Genomic DNA, 17,859 nt, shown 5'->3' on the forward strand with positions numbered 1-17,859 from the left:
GGCACACCCCCTGCCACCCACATAGCTGCCACATCTTGGTGGAAGACAGCATCTGACTGCCCGTTTCTCCATGGGGTTGTTTCTGCGAGTTCCGGGTATGGCACCTGATGGCAAGCCTAAGTTTGCCCTTGGGACAGGTGGCCAAGGAGATGCTGTCCCCTTGAGAACAGAGGCACAGGACAGGCCAGCCTTCTGCCCAGACTCCTTCCTCAGAGTGGAGCACGCACCCCTGCCCTAGTCGTCCCCTCATGTCTCCTTAGCAGCCAGGGATCCATCTCTCCACCCAGGGAGCGGGTGACACTTGTCTTGCCATCGGCCTGCTGTTCGTGCCACAGCAGGCTATCCTGCTTCCCGTGAGTTTCCCGACCCCAAGGCCAACGGCTTCTTCTCTTCTCCGGGGACGGCGTGCTTCGCCTTCCCCACACTTGGCTTCTCTCTCAGGCAGAGGGGATGCTAGGGCAAAGAGTATTTTGCTCCATGCGGGTATCTTCCACCGAGCTGCGGAGACTAGCTCAGGCAAGCAGCAGCAGCATCGCCAAACCCAACTCTGATTTCCCAAGGAACGCTGTGCTTTCCCAGGGGAGAAGCCCAGGCAAAGTGGCTTTCGCTGTTTGTGGGTTTCTCCCACCGCGAGACTGGGCTCAGGCAAGCAGCAGCAGCCCGCAGAACTTTTATCAGCGAATGCTGTGCTTTCGCAGAGGCTTTGGCTTGGAGCGAACAGCACTTCGCCGCTGCTTCCTCAGCAAGGCTTCAGAAGAAAGCTGGGGTGGCAATCCTTATATCAGATCAATTAGATTTTAAGTCAAAGACTATAATAAGAGATGAGGAAGGACACTATATCATACTCAAAGGGTCTGTCCAACAAGAAGACCTAACAATTTTAAATATCTATGTCCTTAACATGGGAGCAGCCTACTATATAAACCAATTAATAACAAAATCAAAGAAACACATCGACAATAATAAAATAATAGTAGGGGAATTTAACACTCCCCTCATTGAAATGGACAGATCATCCAAGCAACAGATCCACAAGGACAAGATGGACATCACAGGTATATTCAACACATTCCATCCCAAAATAACAGAATACACATTCTTCTCTAGTGCACATGGAACATTCTCCAGACTAGACCACAGCCTGGGTCATCAATAAGATCTCAACCATTATCAAAAGATTGGGATCATCCCCTGCATATTCTCAGACCACAATGCTCTGAAACTAGAACTCAATCACAACAGGAAATTTGGAAAGAACACAAAAACATGGAGACTAAACAGCATCCTTCTAAAAAATGAATTGGTCAACCAGGAAATTAAAGAAGAATTGAAAAAATTCATAGAAGCAAATGATAATGTAAACAAAAGTGTTCAAAATCTGTGGGATACAGCAAAGGCAGTCCTGAGAGGAAAATATAAAGCTGTACCAACCTTTCTCAAGAAACAAGAAAGATCTCAAATACACAACATGACCTTAAACCTAAAGGAGTCGGAGAAAGAACAACAAAGAAAGCCTAAACCCAGCAGGAGAAGAGGAATAATAAAGATCAGAGCAGAAATCAATGAAATAGAAACAAACAAACAAATAAAAACCACAAAAAAAAAAACAAAACAAAACCAAAAAAACCCAATAGAACAAATCAACGAAACTAGCAGCTGGTTCTTTGAAAGAATTAATAAGATTGATAAAGAAAGAGAAAGGACCCAAATAAATAAAATTATGAATGAAAGAGGAGAGATCACAACCAACACCAAAGAAATACAAACAATTATAAGAACATACTATGAGCAACTCTACGCCAACAAATTCAACAATCTGGAAGAAATGGATACATTCCTAGAGACATATAAACTACCACAACTGAACCAGGAAGAAATAGAAAACCTGAACAGACCCATAACCAGTATGGAGATTGAAACAGTCATCAAAAATCTCCAAACAAACAAAAGCCCCGGGCCAGATGGCTTCCCAGGGGAATCCTACCAAACATTTAAAGAGGAATTAATTCCTATTCTCCTGATACTGTTCCAAAAAAAATAGAAATGGAAGGAAAACTTCCAAACTCTTTTTTTCTGAGGCCAGCATCACCTTGATCCCAAAACCAGACAAGGATCCCATCAAAAAAGAGAACTACAGACCAATATCCTTGATGAACACGGATGCAAAAATTCTCACCAAAATCCTAGCCAATAGGATTCAACAGTACATTAAAAGGATTATTCACCACGACCAAGTGGGATTTATTCCAGGGCTACAAGGTTGGCTCAACATCTGCAAATCAATCAATGTGATACAACACATCAATAAAAGAAAGAACAATAACCATATGATACTCTCCATAGATGCTGAAAAAGCATTTGGCAAAGTGCAGTATCCCTGCCTGATTAAAACTCTTCAAAGTGTAGGCATAGAGGGCACATATTATCAATATTATCAAAGCCATCTATGAAAAACCCACTGCAAATATCATTCTCAATGGAGAAAAACTGAATACTTTTCCGCTGAGGTCAGGAACACGGCAGGGATGTCCGTTATCACCACTGCTATTCAACATCGTACTAGAAGTCCTAGCCTCAGCAATCAGACAACAAAAAGAAATTAAAGGCATCCAAATTTTGCCAAATTGGCAGAAGAGAAGTCAAACTATGCCTGTTTGCAGACGATATGATACTGTATGTGGAAAACTTAAAAGAATCCACTCCAAATCTGCTATAACTTGTATAGGAATTCTGTAAAGTGTCAGGATATAAATCAATGAACAGAAATTGGTTGCATTTTTTTTATACCAACAAGACTGAAGAAATAGAAATTAAGGAGTGAATCCCATTTACAACTGCACCCCAAACCCTAAAATACCTAGGAATAGGAATAAACCTAACCAAAGAGACAAAGATTCTATACTCAGAAAACTCTAAAGTACTCATGAAAGAAATTGAAGAAGACACAAAGAAATGGAAAAATGTTCCATGCTCCTGTATTGGAAGAACAAATATTGTGAAAATGGCTATGCTACCTAAAGCAATCTACACATTTAATGCAATCCCTATCAAAATCCCATCCATTTTTTTCAAAGAAATGGGACAAATCATCCTAAAATATATATGGAACCAGAAAATACCTCGAATAGCCAGAGGAATATTGAAAAAGAAAGCCAAAGTTGTTGGCATCACAATTCCAGACTTCAAGCTCTATTACAAAGTTGTCATCATCAAGATAGTAGGGAACTGTCCCCAAAACAGACATGGATCAATGGAACAGAATAGAGAGCCCAGAAATACACCCTCAACTCTATGGTCATCTAATCTTCAACAAAGCAGAAAGGAATGACCAATGAAAAAAAGACAGCCTCTTCAACAAATGGTGTTGGGAAAATTGAACAGCCACATGCAGAAAAATGAAATTAGACCATTTCCTTACACCATACATGAAAATAGACTGGAAATGGATGAAGAAGCATAATGTGAGAAAGGAATGCATCAAAATCCTTGAGGAGAGAACAGGTAGCAACCTCTTTGACCTCAGCAGCAGCAACTTCTTCCTAGGAACATCGCCAAAGGCAAGGGAAGCAAGGGCAAGAATGAACTATTGGGATTTCATCAGATCAAAAAGCTTTTGCACAGCAAAGGAAACAGTTAGCAAAGCCAAAAGATGACTGTCAGAAGTTATCTGGGAGAAGATATTTGCAAATGACATACCAGATAAAGGGCCTGTATCTATCCAAAATCTATAAAGAGCTTATCAAACTCAACACCCTAAGAACAAATAATCGAATGAAGAAATGGGCAGAGGACATGAACAGACATTTCTGCAAAGAATACATCCAAATGGCCAACAGACACATGAAAAAATGCTCCACATCACTCGGCATCAGGGAGATGCAAATCAAAACCAGAATGAGATACCACCTCACACCTTTCAGAATGGCTAAAATGAACAAGTCAGTCAATGACAGATGCTGGCGAGGATGTGGAGAAAGGGCAACCCTCCTACACTGTACGTGGGAAGGCAAGCTGGTGCAACCACTCTGGAAAACAGCGTGGAGGTGGCTCAAAAAGCTGAAAATAGAACTAGCCTATGACCCAGTGATTGTAGTACTGGCTATATACCCTAAAGATACAAACATGGCATTCTGAAGGGGCACACGCACCCAAATGTTTATAGCAGCAATGTCCACAATAGTTATACCATGGAAAGAACCTAAATGTCCTTCAACAGATGAATCAATAAATAAGATGTGGTATATATGTACAATGGGATACTATGCAGCCATCAAAAGAAATGAACTCCTGCTATTTGTGATGACATGGATGGAACTAGAGGGTATTATGCTTGGCGAAATAAATCAATCTGAGAAAGACAACTATCGTATGATCTCCCTGATATGATGAAGTGGAGATGCAACATAGGCGGTTTCGGGTGTACGAAAAGAAAAATAAAAGAAGATGGGATTGGGAGGGAGACAAACCATAAAAGACTGAATCTCACAAAACAGACTGAGGGTTGCTGGTGGGAGGTGTGTTGGGAGAGGATGGTGGGGGTATGGACATTGGGGAGGGCAGGTGCTATGGTGAGTGATGGTGAGTGCTGTGAAATGTGTAAACCTGGTGAATCACAGACCTGTACCCCTCGGGATAAAAACACATTATATGTTTATAAAAATTTTTAAAAAATAATTTTAAAAATCCATTAGAGAAAAAGCACATATTGCAAGCCCAGAGCTAATCTCATATTCAATCAAAAAGTTTGAATGTTTTCCCCTTGAAGATCAGAAAAAAGACAAGTGTTTCCACTTTCACTACTCTCATTTGACATAGTACTGGATGTCCTAGCCAGAGAAACAAGGAACACAAAGAAATAAAAGACTCCAAAAAAAAAAAAAAATAAAGGAAGTAGTAAAATTTTCTTTTTTTGGATAACATGAACTTACATGTAAAAAAATCCTAAAAACTTCACAAAAAATTTTGAATTAACAAATTTAGTAAAGCTGCCGAATACAAGATCAATATATAAAAGACAAGAGTTTTGTTTTGTTTCGTTTTTTTTTTTAATATGTATTGCCTCCCAGTTTTTCATGTCATCCTTGTTCAGTGATCAAGCTAATCTTCTCTGCATCATTCCAATTTTAGTATATGTGCTGCCAAAGTAAGCACAAGACAGGAGCATTTTAACACTCTAATGATGAACTATCTGAAAAAATAAAGAGAACAATCTAATTCACGATAGCATCAAAACTAATAAAATACTTACGAAAAGATTTAACTAAGAAGATGAAAGATCTGTACCCCATAAACTATGACATTGATAAAGAAATTGAAGGAGACATAATTGGAAAGATAGCTCATATTTATGAATGGTAAGAATTAACATTGTTAAAATGTCCATACTACCGAAAACCATCTGTAAATTCAATTCCTATCAAAAATCCAATGTTTGGGGCGCCTGGGTGGCTCAGTGGGTTAAGCCGCTGCCTTCGGCTCAGGTCATGATCCCAGGGTCCTGGGATCGAGCCCTGCATCAGGCTCTCTGCTCAGCAGGAAGCTGCTACCTCTTCTCTCTCTGCCTGCCCCTCTGCCTGCTTGTCATCTCTGTCTGTCAAATAAATAAATAATCTTAAAAAAATTCAATTTTATTTTTTACAGAAGTAAGTAAAGAATCCTAAAATTTATATGAGACCATAAAAGACAAATAATTAAAGCAGTTCTGAGAAAGAATGAAGAAGCGAAATTACACTTCTTGATTTGAAACTATACTACAAAGCCCTCATGCTCAAAACAATAAAGTATACTGGCATAAAATGGACCAATAAACAAGTAGAACAGAATTGAGAGTCCAGAAATAAATCCTTTCATACAGTCACCTAATATTTGACAGGGGCCAACATATATAATGGGTAAAGATAGTCTGTTCAATAAATGATATTTAAAACTGAATAGTCACATAAACCAGCATGAAACTGGAACCTTATATCACTCATAAATCTTAACTTGAAATACATTAAAGACTTAAATGTGATGCATGAAACTAAATTTCCTAAAGGAAAACATAGGAAAAATTCTCCTTGACATTGGTCTTGCCAATAGTTTTTTGGATACCAGGCCAAAAACACAAGCAAAAGAAGCAAAAATAAATAAATGGTATTACATTAAACTAAAGTTTCTGCATTGCCAAAAAAAAAAAAGAGAGAGAGAGAGAGAGAATGAAAACACAATCCACAGAATGGAAGAAAATACTTACAAATCTTATATCTGAAAAGAGGTTAATAACCAACAGATACAAATAGAAAAATATATATAATTAAAAAAATAGCAAAAGGATCTCAATAGACTTTTTTTTTCAAAAAAGTTATATAAATGACCAACAGGAGCATTAAAAAGTGCTCAACGTAAAAACTCAGGGCAAAGTCATTATGTTGTTTTTGTTGTTGTTTACCTCTGAAAAACACAGCAAGATATTACTACCTATTTGAATATATACTACCAAAAAATTAAAACTAACAAATTTTGGTAAATATTGGGGAAAATGGGGAACTTAAGCACTGTGATAGGAATATAAATTTGGATGGAAAACAGTATGGAGATTATTCATATTATTAAAAGTAAAATTACCATATGATTCAGTAATCCCACCTCTAGGTATATATCTAAGGGAAACGAAGTCACTATTCGAAGACATATCTGCACTCTTATGTTCATTATAAAATTATTAACTCTAAGCAAGAGATGGAAATAACTTCAGTATCCATTAATGGATGAATGAATAAAATAAGTATGGTAAATATATACTATGGAATACTACTTAACCATGAAAAATTAAGAAATACTGCCATTTACAACAGCATGGATGGATCTTGAAGGTATTATACTAAGTGAAATATTTCAAAGATTTTATGTATATTTTTAAATTTATGTATTATGATATCCCTTACATACAGAATCTGAAGAAAAAGCAAACTAATGGAAACTTAGAGCTGAGTTGACAAGAGGTGAAACTGGGGTGGAATAAGGTGGTCAAAGGGTACAAACTTGCAACTATAATATGAAAAAGTTCTGGGGATCTAATGTACAGCATGATGATCATAGTTAATAATATATACATACTTTTTTATTGTGCTTCCCTTTATTAAACTTTGGATATATCACATTCTTACAAGATGAAAGTTTATAGCAATGATTATAAAATAGGTCTGCTGCCACCATTTTTCTAACAACATTTCTTCATTTTGTGTCTCTCTGTCACATGTTGGTAATTCTTGCAATATTTCAAGTTTTCTCATTATTATTGAATTTGTTATGGTGATCTGTGATCAGTAATTATGACCCACTGAAAACTCAGAACTAGTTTACTTAAGGTATATACATTGTTTTTCTTTAAAGACAAAATGCTTTTGAACAGTACAGTACAGTGTTTATTTTTTATATGCACTGGGAAACATAATTTTTTATTTGCAGTGGGAAAACAAAAAAAAAATAATAATTTGACTTAGTTTATTGAGATAATCACTTTATTGAGGCACTCTGGAACAAAACCCACAAGACCTCTGAAGTTTATCTCTACTGTAGTATATACATAAAAGTTGCTAAGAGAGTAGATCTTAAAATTCCTTCCCATACATGCATAAAAAACAGTGGCAACTATATGAGATAGTAGATGTATTAACATTTTTATGTAGATTATATTGCAATACAGATGTATGCCAATTTATCAAATTGTACAAAATTTACACAATGTTAAAAGTTTGCAATGTTATAAGAAATCATTTCTTAAATTTACAAATTATAATATGTCGATTATTTTTCAATAAAGCTGGAAAAAACGTTTTGTAGAATTAATCAATTTTTCAAAAAAGGAAGTAAGGAAGTAGAAACTGCAACTAACTCTGAAATAATAGAATATAAAATCCATTTTAGTTATAGACACTGTGACAAAAACTATTACTTAGTTTACAATGAAGGAGTACTTATGAAGCATGAAGGATGGTGTATAAATAAGGCTGAAAGAGCTCAGTTTTAAGGTTTAAATTTAAAATCTTCTTTTGAAATACTGAACTGACCACCCAGTTTTCCAAACATAAATGTCTTAACTGCATGAATTTATTTCATACAACTCTATAATCTAGTTTCATAAGAAAGCAGCATGCAAATTTTGAATAAGACCGACTTGCTTAAGTTTCTTTATGTTCAACAGTAAAGGATACTTCCCTAAAAATAAATAGAAGAAAAATCAGCATATTTATTATGATAATTATTATTCATAATGAGATTCATATTGAATTAGGGAATATATATCCTCAGAGGGGGTAAATAAAATGAAATTTATTTTGGTAAATGTGTCTATGAATAGTCAATACAATGCCTCAATATAAATGAATATTATCATTTTGAACAATTTAATTACTATTATTAGAATTATTATAAGTATAAAAATAGCTATCATTTTAGCATGGAATATGAGACTCTCATGCTCCATGCTTCATCACATCCACACAACAACTCTGCATAATCAGTATTATCATCACCATTTCATGGGTGAAAAAACTGAGGCTAACACATTTAGATAACTGGTTTATGATTACATGGCTGGTAAAGATGCATCACACTAATTTAGGCTTTATGATTTCAGAATTGTACTCTTTCCACTGCACATTCTATTACTCTGTAAATACTTGGCTTGTTTTCATTTAGTTCTTTAATTTTATTCATGTGGTGATGGCTTAAAGCTTCATTTAAAGGAAGCTCAAAAAATTCATTTAGCCAAAAGCTCCCAAGAATTAAAAATGTCATGGACCTAATGTAGACATGGATATCATTAGTTAATGGGTAACTATATATTTTCCACTCTAGTGAGATAACAATCAGAGTATTTTTCTAAGTTTTAGTCTCTGAGGGTTCAAAAGGACTTTGTTAAAATAGAAATATTTAGACAAAGGTGATCAAAAGTCTGGATCAGGTCACCTTAAGATAAATATGAGGAAACTGAGGAAACAAATGGAGATTTGAACACTGAGCTATGATATAATGAATGGTTTAAAGTATTTAGTAGAGCATAGAAAAGCCCTTTAAAGCCTGGTCTTAGCCTAGCATTGCAGCTTCTGGGATATCTGTCTATCTATCATCTACCTATCTATCTACCTAGATATAAATTTGAAAACTTTTTTAACTTAAAGATTTTGAGAAATAGAACATAATTAGCACCATAGAAGATCTGTTTATGATAACAACCTAGCCCCTCCTCCCAGTTTGTTAATATTCTCTCTTATTTAATGTAACATTGTGCAAATATACCACTACTGATCTGCCGTTATGAATGAAATAACTATAATCATCTGTTTGCATATCCTGGTGAAAATATTCATTTAGTTCCATGTTGTATTTCTAGGAATGGACCAAATTTTTTTTTTAATTTTTAAGTTTTCTAAATATTGTCCAACTTACCTCATATGTTTTTATTATGTCCACTGTCATTCCTTCACATTCTTGCAAGACATTTTCACTGTAGCCCAATATGGTAAGTGTGTAATAGTATGTCATTCTAGGTTTTAATTTATTTTTAATTTAATTTAATTTAATTCCAGATTCATAATAAAGGTAAACAGTTTTTATATATGAGTGGCCATTTGGATTACCCTTTCTGTAAAGTACATGCTCAAATCTTTTGATATCTTAACATTGTATCATACTGACTTCTTTAATAGTAGATTTTCTGAGTGAACTTTTAGCTGTGTAGGTCTTCTCTATTTATTTTGAATTGTTTTCATTTCAAAATCTTTATATTTATTTTCATAATCTGCTTTTATTTTGCTTTGTATATTATCTATCTATCTATCTATCTTTCTATCTATCTATTTATTTGCAAGCAAGAGAGAGCGAGCAAGTGAGAGCGCAGGGAGGGATAGAAAAAGAAGGGAAAAGAATCTTAAGCAGGCTCAAGGCTCAGCACAGAGCCCAACCTGTCACAACCCTGACATCATGACCTCAGCCAAAATGAAAGAAATAAAATAAAATTAAGGTGTTAAAATAAAAGGAAAAAGAGTTGGAGGTTTAATTAAGTGAACCACCCAGGCACCCCTGTGGTATCTTAAATTAGCTGTCATATCTTTAAAGTTTTAGAGTATCCATTTGGTTCATTTAAAAATCTTTCTCAATATCATTTTTTGTTTCAGTTTTTTGTTCAATTTCCTTCCCCTCTCATTTCTTTGAGCAGAGTAATCAAGCCATTTTACAATCTTTATGGATCATTTTAACATCATACTTAATCCCATTTTGTCTATCAAATCTTGTTAATGATTTTTCTTTGTGTGCTTTGTTCCATTTTGCTATGTTCAAGACATTATATTTGAAACTCTTATTGAGTAGGGATAATTAAGAGCTATAATAATGGTATGGTCCTCCTTGGCAGGATTTTCTCTTATATCTGAGACTCTACAAGACAATCATACTCCAAATTCCGTGATTGACTTTCTCAGTTTACACAGAAGGCAAGGTAGGCTCTAGTCTTATTTCTGCTTCTCCTTGTGCTTTGGGGATCTCAACTTAAATTTGGGTTGTACCAAAGTCCTCAAATTTGATTGCTGCTGGATTTTGAATTTTGTGTCTCTAGTATCAAGAGCCTATTAAAAACACAGCTCAGTGTGTTTTAGCAGTTTCAACTGCTCTCATAGCTAAAATGGCTTCAGGGCATATATCTCTAGGCTCTCATTGTATTTCCTATTTTGGCCCAGTAATCCCTCACTTATTTTTATAATCATTCTTATATTTTTAACTTTAAAAGCTATTTTGTCTGGATTTTTTGTTGTCTTAAGAAAGAGTTTTTAGATCACCATTGCTAGAAGCAACAACAAATATACATGAAAATATCTGCAGTAGTTTATCACATCTTTATGGCTTTGAACTTCCATAAGCTGAGGCATCCTTCTCTAATCACTTAGGCAAACTCCAATTTACCCTTTAAAACAACACAAGAATTGCTTCATTTAAGAACATGTTCAGGAATGACTCTTCCCCACTGTTCTTACCAACATTCCCACACACTCTTTGCTACCCACACCTTGTTTATGAACTTTCATTAGGTATATCAGCGTCACCAGAATTTTGCTCTATTGTATTTTTGTCCTTTAGAGCTTTAATTAAATATGAATTCCATAGAAAGTCTGTCCCTATTCTTTCAAACCTGGGTTAGTTCTTTCTTCTCATTCTTTGTCAGAAGTTACTTTATTAGAGAAACTTAGAGCTGTATTGTGACTTTGGAGCCTTTACAATTTTTTGACTGGAAAAATAACCCATCCCTGAGATTTTTATGCAGCTTCCTAGCTGATATTATTCAGAAATCTGTTCAAAACAGACTTTTTCAGGGAGGCCCTTTTGGACCACTCAGTTACAAAACCTCTTCTCAATCACTGCTCTTTTTAAAATGTGCTTATTTAGTTCAAATATGCATCACTATTAAAGAAAAACCAGTACGATTTTTTTCTTTTTAAAGTTGGCTTACCCATTATCTATCTCTCCCATTAAAATGATTCCTCTGGGCTGGGGTTTTGTTGTGCTCATCTTAGGCCAGGCACTCAATAAATTGTCTCTGAATGATTGAATTGTTTGACTCCCTTGCTAGATTCTCAACTTCATGAGGCCAAGGATTGTTCTATTCAGTCCTTCTTTATCCTCAATGTCTGTTATATTGCAGTCACTTACGTGACTAATGGGAAAAATCACAGAAAGAAAGAGTTAAAACTACAGAAAAACCCCATAGGTTCAATAACACAAAGCTTTCTAAAATTATTTAGCCCAGGAATTGAATACTGGCTGCACTTTTGATTTTTTAAAAATGGTATTGAATTTAATTTAAATGGAAATACTTGAATGGTAGAATATTTTAAAAAATTATAAAAGCAACTTGCTCCTTAACGTAAGAATTATATAGGGCATCTCTTCTAGAAGCAAAATTTTCAAATGTCAAACATCTGAAAGCATAGAAGGAGAAGTAAGAGTGTGAATTGTACTTCAATGCTCTTTTCTTTATATTCAGCAAACAGGTTCATTCACACCTTTCCAATTTTTTCAACTCTTTTGACAAAGCCTTCAGAGGAGTTACTGCTGATGACAACCATCACAGCCTAACAGGAGAAATTTTATAAAGAAAAATAATCTCATGTTTTTCCCAAATTTTTAAGGATATGGTGAAGCTCTGTCGGATTCAAAGGTGGAATGTGGAATTCCATGCTATATATAATAATAACTTATTTTAATAGTGGCTTTGCAATTTTTCAGATATATCCATTTACTGAAACCACTATCAAATAAACAAAAACAATCAAATTAACAGGGGTTCGAGACAGGAATTATCTAATCTAAAAATAGCACATGTTCACTGAATACACAACAAATATACCATGTACTACTATAGGTTTCAAGTAATAGTCAAAACAATAGTAAACATGATTCAGACCCTACCAGTCAAATCATAAATGGGACTTTAACTGTAAATCCTTATCTTTAGATCAAAGCGGGCAATTGGGTCCTGAAGATACATTATAGAACTAATATGTTATAGAACTCCTCTGAAATGAGTCATTTATTTATTCCATCACTTTTCCTGCACAGCTGCTGACCCATGTTTTGGTTACTGGAAATAGCTGCTACCCTGTCATACTTCTTAAAAGCACATTTATTGATAACTCTACTCATTCCTCCATTCCTCTGTGACTGTCACTGTGTTAAAATGTGGAGTCAGCTGACTCACTTGTGGTGGTAATAAAGTAGATGAGTTTGCAAAGTATTTTGTTATTTCTAAAAATGCAAAAACCAAATTACATTGAAATCACAAGGGGTGTTTCAGGGAGAGCTGTAGGATGTGGTTTCTTGTGTAATCCACAGAGATTAGCTCCAACACATATTTAAACTCTCCTCTAGGAGCAACCTTAGTGGTAAAGCAAGAAGATAAACAGATGTATACACACCCTGGCACAAAATTATCACTTATGTTTGTCTTCCTAGTCTCCTCGTGTTACTTACTTATCTTAACTTCTCTCTGAAATCAGGGAACACAGAATCTCAATCAGTTGACATTTTTCTACTGAATTACCCAATAGTCTGATCATACCCCTAAGACTTTTTAAAATTATTTCACTCATAAACCCAAATCTGCTTTGCTTCCTCAGCTTAGTACACTGTAATTTGATTTCAAAATGAGGACAGTTGTCAGTAATGCCACATTCATTAATCTATTTTACAATTCCATGTACTTAGAACTATGAAAATATGTTAATAACATCCATTCCAAGAAGCCACCCTAAATTTATTATCATGAAACAAGACCTCAAGAAAGAGAATTCAAAATCATCCATGTATTTACAATTTATTGCAATAAAGCCTTTATCAATAGACTTCCCTGTGCACATGGTGGTCAAATCGCTGGTGAAAACCAGCCAGATCTACTACAAGCTTTCTCATGGCTTCTAGGTAAGCCAAGTGAGCCTTTATTGATACTGGGAAGGGATAAAGGAGGGAAGGGATAAACAGTGATGTAAGAATTGACTAGACAAAAGTAATGACTCTCATTACAAAGTGAGTATTTTATTTTATTTTATTTTATTTTTTCAATTGTATTTCTATATTCCAGTGATGAACAATCAGATATTGACTTTCTTTCTTTTTTTTTTTAAATTTTTTATTTTTTATAAACATATATTTTTATCCCCAGGGGTACAGGTCTGTGAATCACCAGGTTTACACACTTCACAGCACTCACCAAATCACATACCCTCCCCAATGTCCATAATCCCACCCCCTTCTCCCAAACCCCCTCCCCCCGGCAACCCTCAGTTTGTTTTGTGAGATTAAGAGTCACTTATGGTTTGTCTCCCTCCCAATCCCATCTTGTTTCATTTATTCTTCTTCTACCCACTTAAGCCTCCATGTTGTATCACCACTTCCTCATATCAGGGAGATCATATGATAGTTGTCTTTCTCTGCTTGACTTATTTCGCTAAGCATGATACGCTCTAGTTCCATCCATGTTGTTGCAAATGGCAAGATTTCATTTATTTTGATGGCTGCATAGTATTCCATTGTGTATATATACCACATCTTCTTGATCCATTCATCTGTTGATGGGCATCTAGGTTCTTTCCATAGTTTGGCTATTGTGGACATTGCTGCTATAAACATTTGGGTGCATGTGCCCCTTTGGATCACTACATTTGTATCTTTAGGGTAAATACCCAATAGTGCAATTGCTGGGTCATAGGGCAGTTCTATTTTCAACATTTTGAGGAACCTCCATGCTGTTTTCCAGAGTGGCTGCACCAGCTTGCATTCCCACCAACAGTGTAGGAGGATTCCCCTTTCTCCGCATCCTCGCCAGCATCTGTCATTTCCTGACTTGTTGATTTTAGCCATTCTGACTGGTGTGAGGTGATATCTCATTGTGGTTTTGATTTGTATTTCCCTGATGCCGAGTGATATGGAGCACTTTTTCATGTGTCTGTTGGCCATCTGGATGTCTTCTTTGCAGAAATGTCTGTTCATGTCCTCTGCCCATTTCTTGATTGGATTATTTGTTCTTTTGGTGTTGAGACACACAAAGTGAGTATTTTAAAGCAAAAGAGCCTGTTGGGAATATTGTTTTATAAAATAGTGGGTTTTTTTATTAACTTTTTAAAATTCAATTAGTTAACATATAGTGTACCATTAGTTTCAAATGTACATTTCATTTTTTTTAAAGATTTATTTATTTATTTGACAGAGAGAGATCACAAGTAGGCAGAGAGGCAGGCAGAGAGAAAGAAGGAAGCATGCTCCCTGCTGAGCAGAGTGCCCGATGCGGGACTCGATCCCAGGACCCTGAGATCATGACCCCAGCCGAAGGCAGCGGCTTAAACCACTGAGCCACCCAGGGCCCTTGAAAGCAGAATTTTAGATCATATTTTCTGATTACTTCCATGTAGTACAACACTTTCCTGCTAGCAACCTTCAAAACATACTGTTTGTTAGAGGAATTTCTTTAATAATAAATAAATAGGAATTTATTTAAATTTATAAATATATAAAATAAAGAGGAATTTATTTAAATTTATTTAAATATTGCACACTGTTTCATTGTTCATAAATAAGGTGATGATATTATAGCCATTATTTGGTAGCACTGATATATCACTTTCTTCTTACTTCTTAGTGCATTCTCTCTACATAAAATAGATATATATTTTAAAAGAATCTGAATCTGTGGCAAACTTTTAAAAAACCCTATACAGTAAAGTTTATCATTTTAAGTAATCTCAATTATCTTCCTCAATTGTGATAGTATATCCTTCTATGTAGGCCAGATATTGTATGAGGGATTTGAAGAGACACACTTTTCTAAATTTTACTTTTCTCATCTGCAAAATGCTGATCATGATCCTACAATAAAATACACTTACAAGTTTTTGATGAAAATTTATTTATTTATTTTAAGATTTTATTTCTTTATCAGAGAGAGTGGGCGAGAGAGCAAGCACAGGCAGACAGAATGGCAGGCAGAGGCAGAGGGAGAAGCAGGCTCCCGGCTGAGCAAGGACCCCGATGTGGGACTCGATCCCACGATGCTGGGATCATGACCTTAGCCAAAGGCAGCTGCTTAACCAACTGAGCCACCCAGGCGTCCCTTTTGATGAAAATTTAATCTGTATAAACAATATATTTTCTGTAATGTGTGGTTCATGGAAAACATCTTATTTAATTATAAGCAACAGCAGTATTAGAAATTAAGTAAATGTGTCTATAATATTTAAAGTTTTAACACATAATTCCATGCTTTGCCTTATTTTCTCAAATCCCTTTACCACTTTCATTGACGGAGTCAAATGTACTTTTTCTACTAGTAGCTGGCTCTTTGTCTTTTGTCAGAAAGATGCCCTTGTGAATTATTTGTAATAGAGATATTAGCAATAATAATAATAATAATAATAATAATAAATAGCAATGAAAATGTTAAAAAAAAGTTTTCTTAACTAATTAGGGTTCTTAGACATCAATTAGAGGAACCACCTCTGGCAAGCAAATTAATCTGCAAGACATTCAAGTCAGTCAGATACAGGGTTGTCCGTAGACTGAAAGCTGAAGCAAAAGGACTAGGTTTGGAAAATAGGTAAGGACAGTGAAAAAAATGATCTAATTTTTGGGCAAAGTAAATTCTTAGGTGTCCTTTCAATGGAGTCCTGGGCATTATGTAGCAGAAACTCTGGAGATTATCTCAATCCATTGGAGTCACCCCGTTTATTAGCTTACTATTGACAAAGTATTTACAAACTGTAGAGCAAGAGGTTATAATGTAGAAAACTGATGGTAATGCACAAGATTCTTGTTAACTATAATGCAAGTTAATGATTTTTCATTAGAAAACATAAATTGTATAACCCAAATTATGGGCCCAGAGCACTTCTGCTGCACAACTCTGCTTATATTCCAAATAACCATGTGAACTAGTTTTAATATCTGCTTCTCTTATTAATTTTTGAATAAAAATTCTTGACACAAGTATTTTATAATTGTGTGATAAACATGCATTTAATTTCTTGGAGAACAAAACACACTTTAGCAGAACTATGTTCGTTCACAAAACCAGCCTTGATAACACACTTCTATATGTTAGAAATGATGGAATAATTGTAGAATATTGGGCACTCGTTTGGTATTCTTTGCCATGTTTTTCACTATCTAAAAAGAGATCAGTGAACTTGGACTGGAGTTAGTAGACATGGAAGAAAATAAAATATTACAGAGAAGAATACTCTGTGGTCCACAACCTAAATGGGCTGGGATTCCCATCATTTGGATCCCTGTAGCTTTACAAAAGTCAATTAAATTTTTGTATCTCCGATTAAAGTTGATTCCCCAGTACTTTTTCAAACATCTCTTGTAAAGTATTGTTTCCCAGAAAAAAAGGGATTTTGCACATGTATCTGCCTTTGTCTCTGGTCATGATCTCAGTCAGGATCCTGGGATTGAGCTCCATATCGGGCTTCCTGCTCATTAGGGAGTATACTTTTCAGTCTCTCTTGCAGCTACCTCCCTCTACCCCACTCATGCTCTCTCTCGCAAATAAATAAATACAATCTTTAATTTTTTAATTAAAAATAAGATAAATAAAATAAAATATAAAGTCTGGTCTTACTGCCCCATTTTTTTTTGAGTTGTATTTAAAGCAGCATGAGAAAACATGAGGCTCTCAAACATAAAAAAAATAAAGGAAAAAATTGAGTTTTGTTAGGATTTAAGATCTGGTCTGCTAGACAAAAGCGTTGGCTTTGTTAACATGTGAAAATTAACAAAAGAGAATAAGATAGAATTCTAATAATTTTTGTAGAAATTAAAAATTTCCTCCAACCCAATTACATACAGACCCATTAAGTAAATTCATTCCAATGTCCCAAACCAAACTTTTCTAATAGTAATGCATCTGTGTAAACAGGGTCAACCCAAGGAATAAATAAATATTATTATTTATTTTCCTGTCTCTTCCACAGTCACCTCTGGGTATATTGGTAGCAAGCCAATTATCTATCTTATAAGACATGATATCATAAGGAAGTGTATTCTGTCCATTTGGAACAATTGAAAATCATTGTAATTTTATCTTGGTGGAGTAACTTGAGATGGCACAGTGTGGGTTATGAATATATATATATTTTTTTTACTGGGAAGAAGAGATTATAGAGATACTGGTTATCCAAGAGAGACTGACAGGTGTTGATAGTTGCCAGGTCAATATCCATCTACTTTTTCCTTTAATCTCAGAAAGCACTGAGGGATTGACAACAAGGAAACTTAAAACAACATCAAATATTTTATTGTCTCTTTTCTAGTTATATTGTAACCATATGACAA

General features: G+C 35.1%; 1 non-coding gene across 1 annotated transcript; it reads right to left on the reverse strand.

The window, feature by feature from the left end:
* Positions 1-5,044: 5,044 nt before the first annotated feature.
* On the reverse strand, positions 5,045-5,151 carry LOC131811949 (U6 spliceosomal RNA). The gene has a single exon (XR_009346189.1). It is a non-coding gene; the product is annotated as a U6 spliceosomal RNA (small nuclear RNA).
* Positions 5,152-17,859: the final 12,708 nt, after the last annotated feature.

The sequence above is a fragment of the Mustela lutreola genome, chromosome 11 (genome assembly GCF_030435805.1).
Source record: "Mustela lutreola isolate mMusLut2 chromosome 11, mMusLut2.pri, whole genome shotgun sequence".
Taxonomy (NCBI): Eukaryota; Metazoa; Chordata; class Mammalia; order Carnivora; family Mustelidae; genus Mustela; species Mustela lutreola.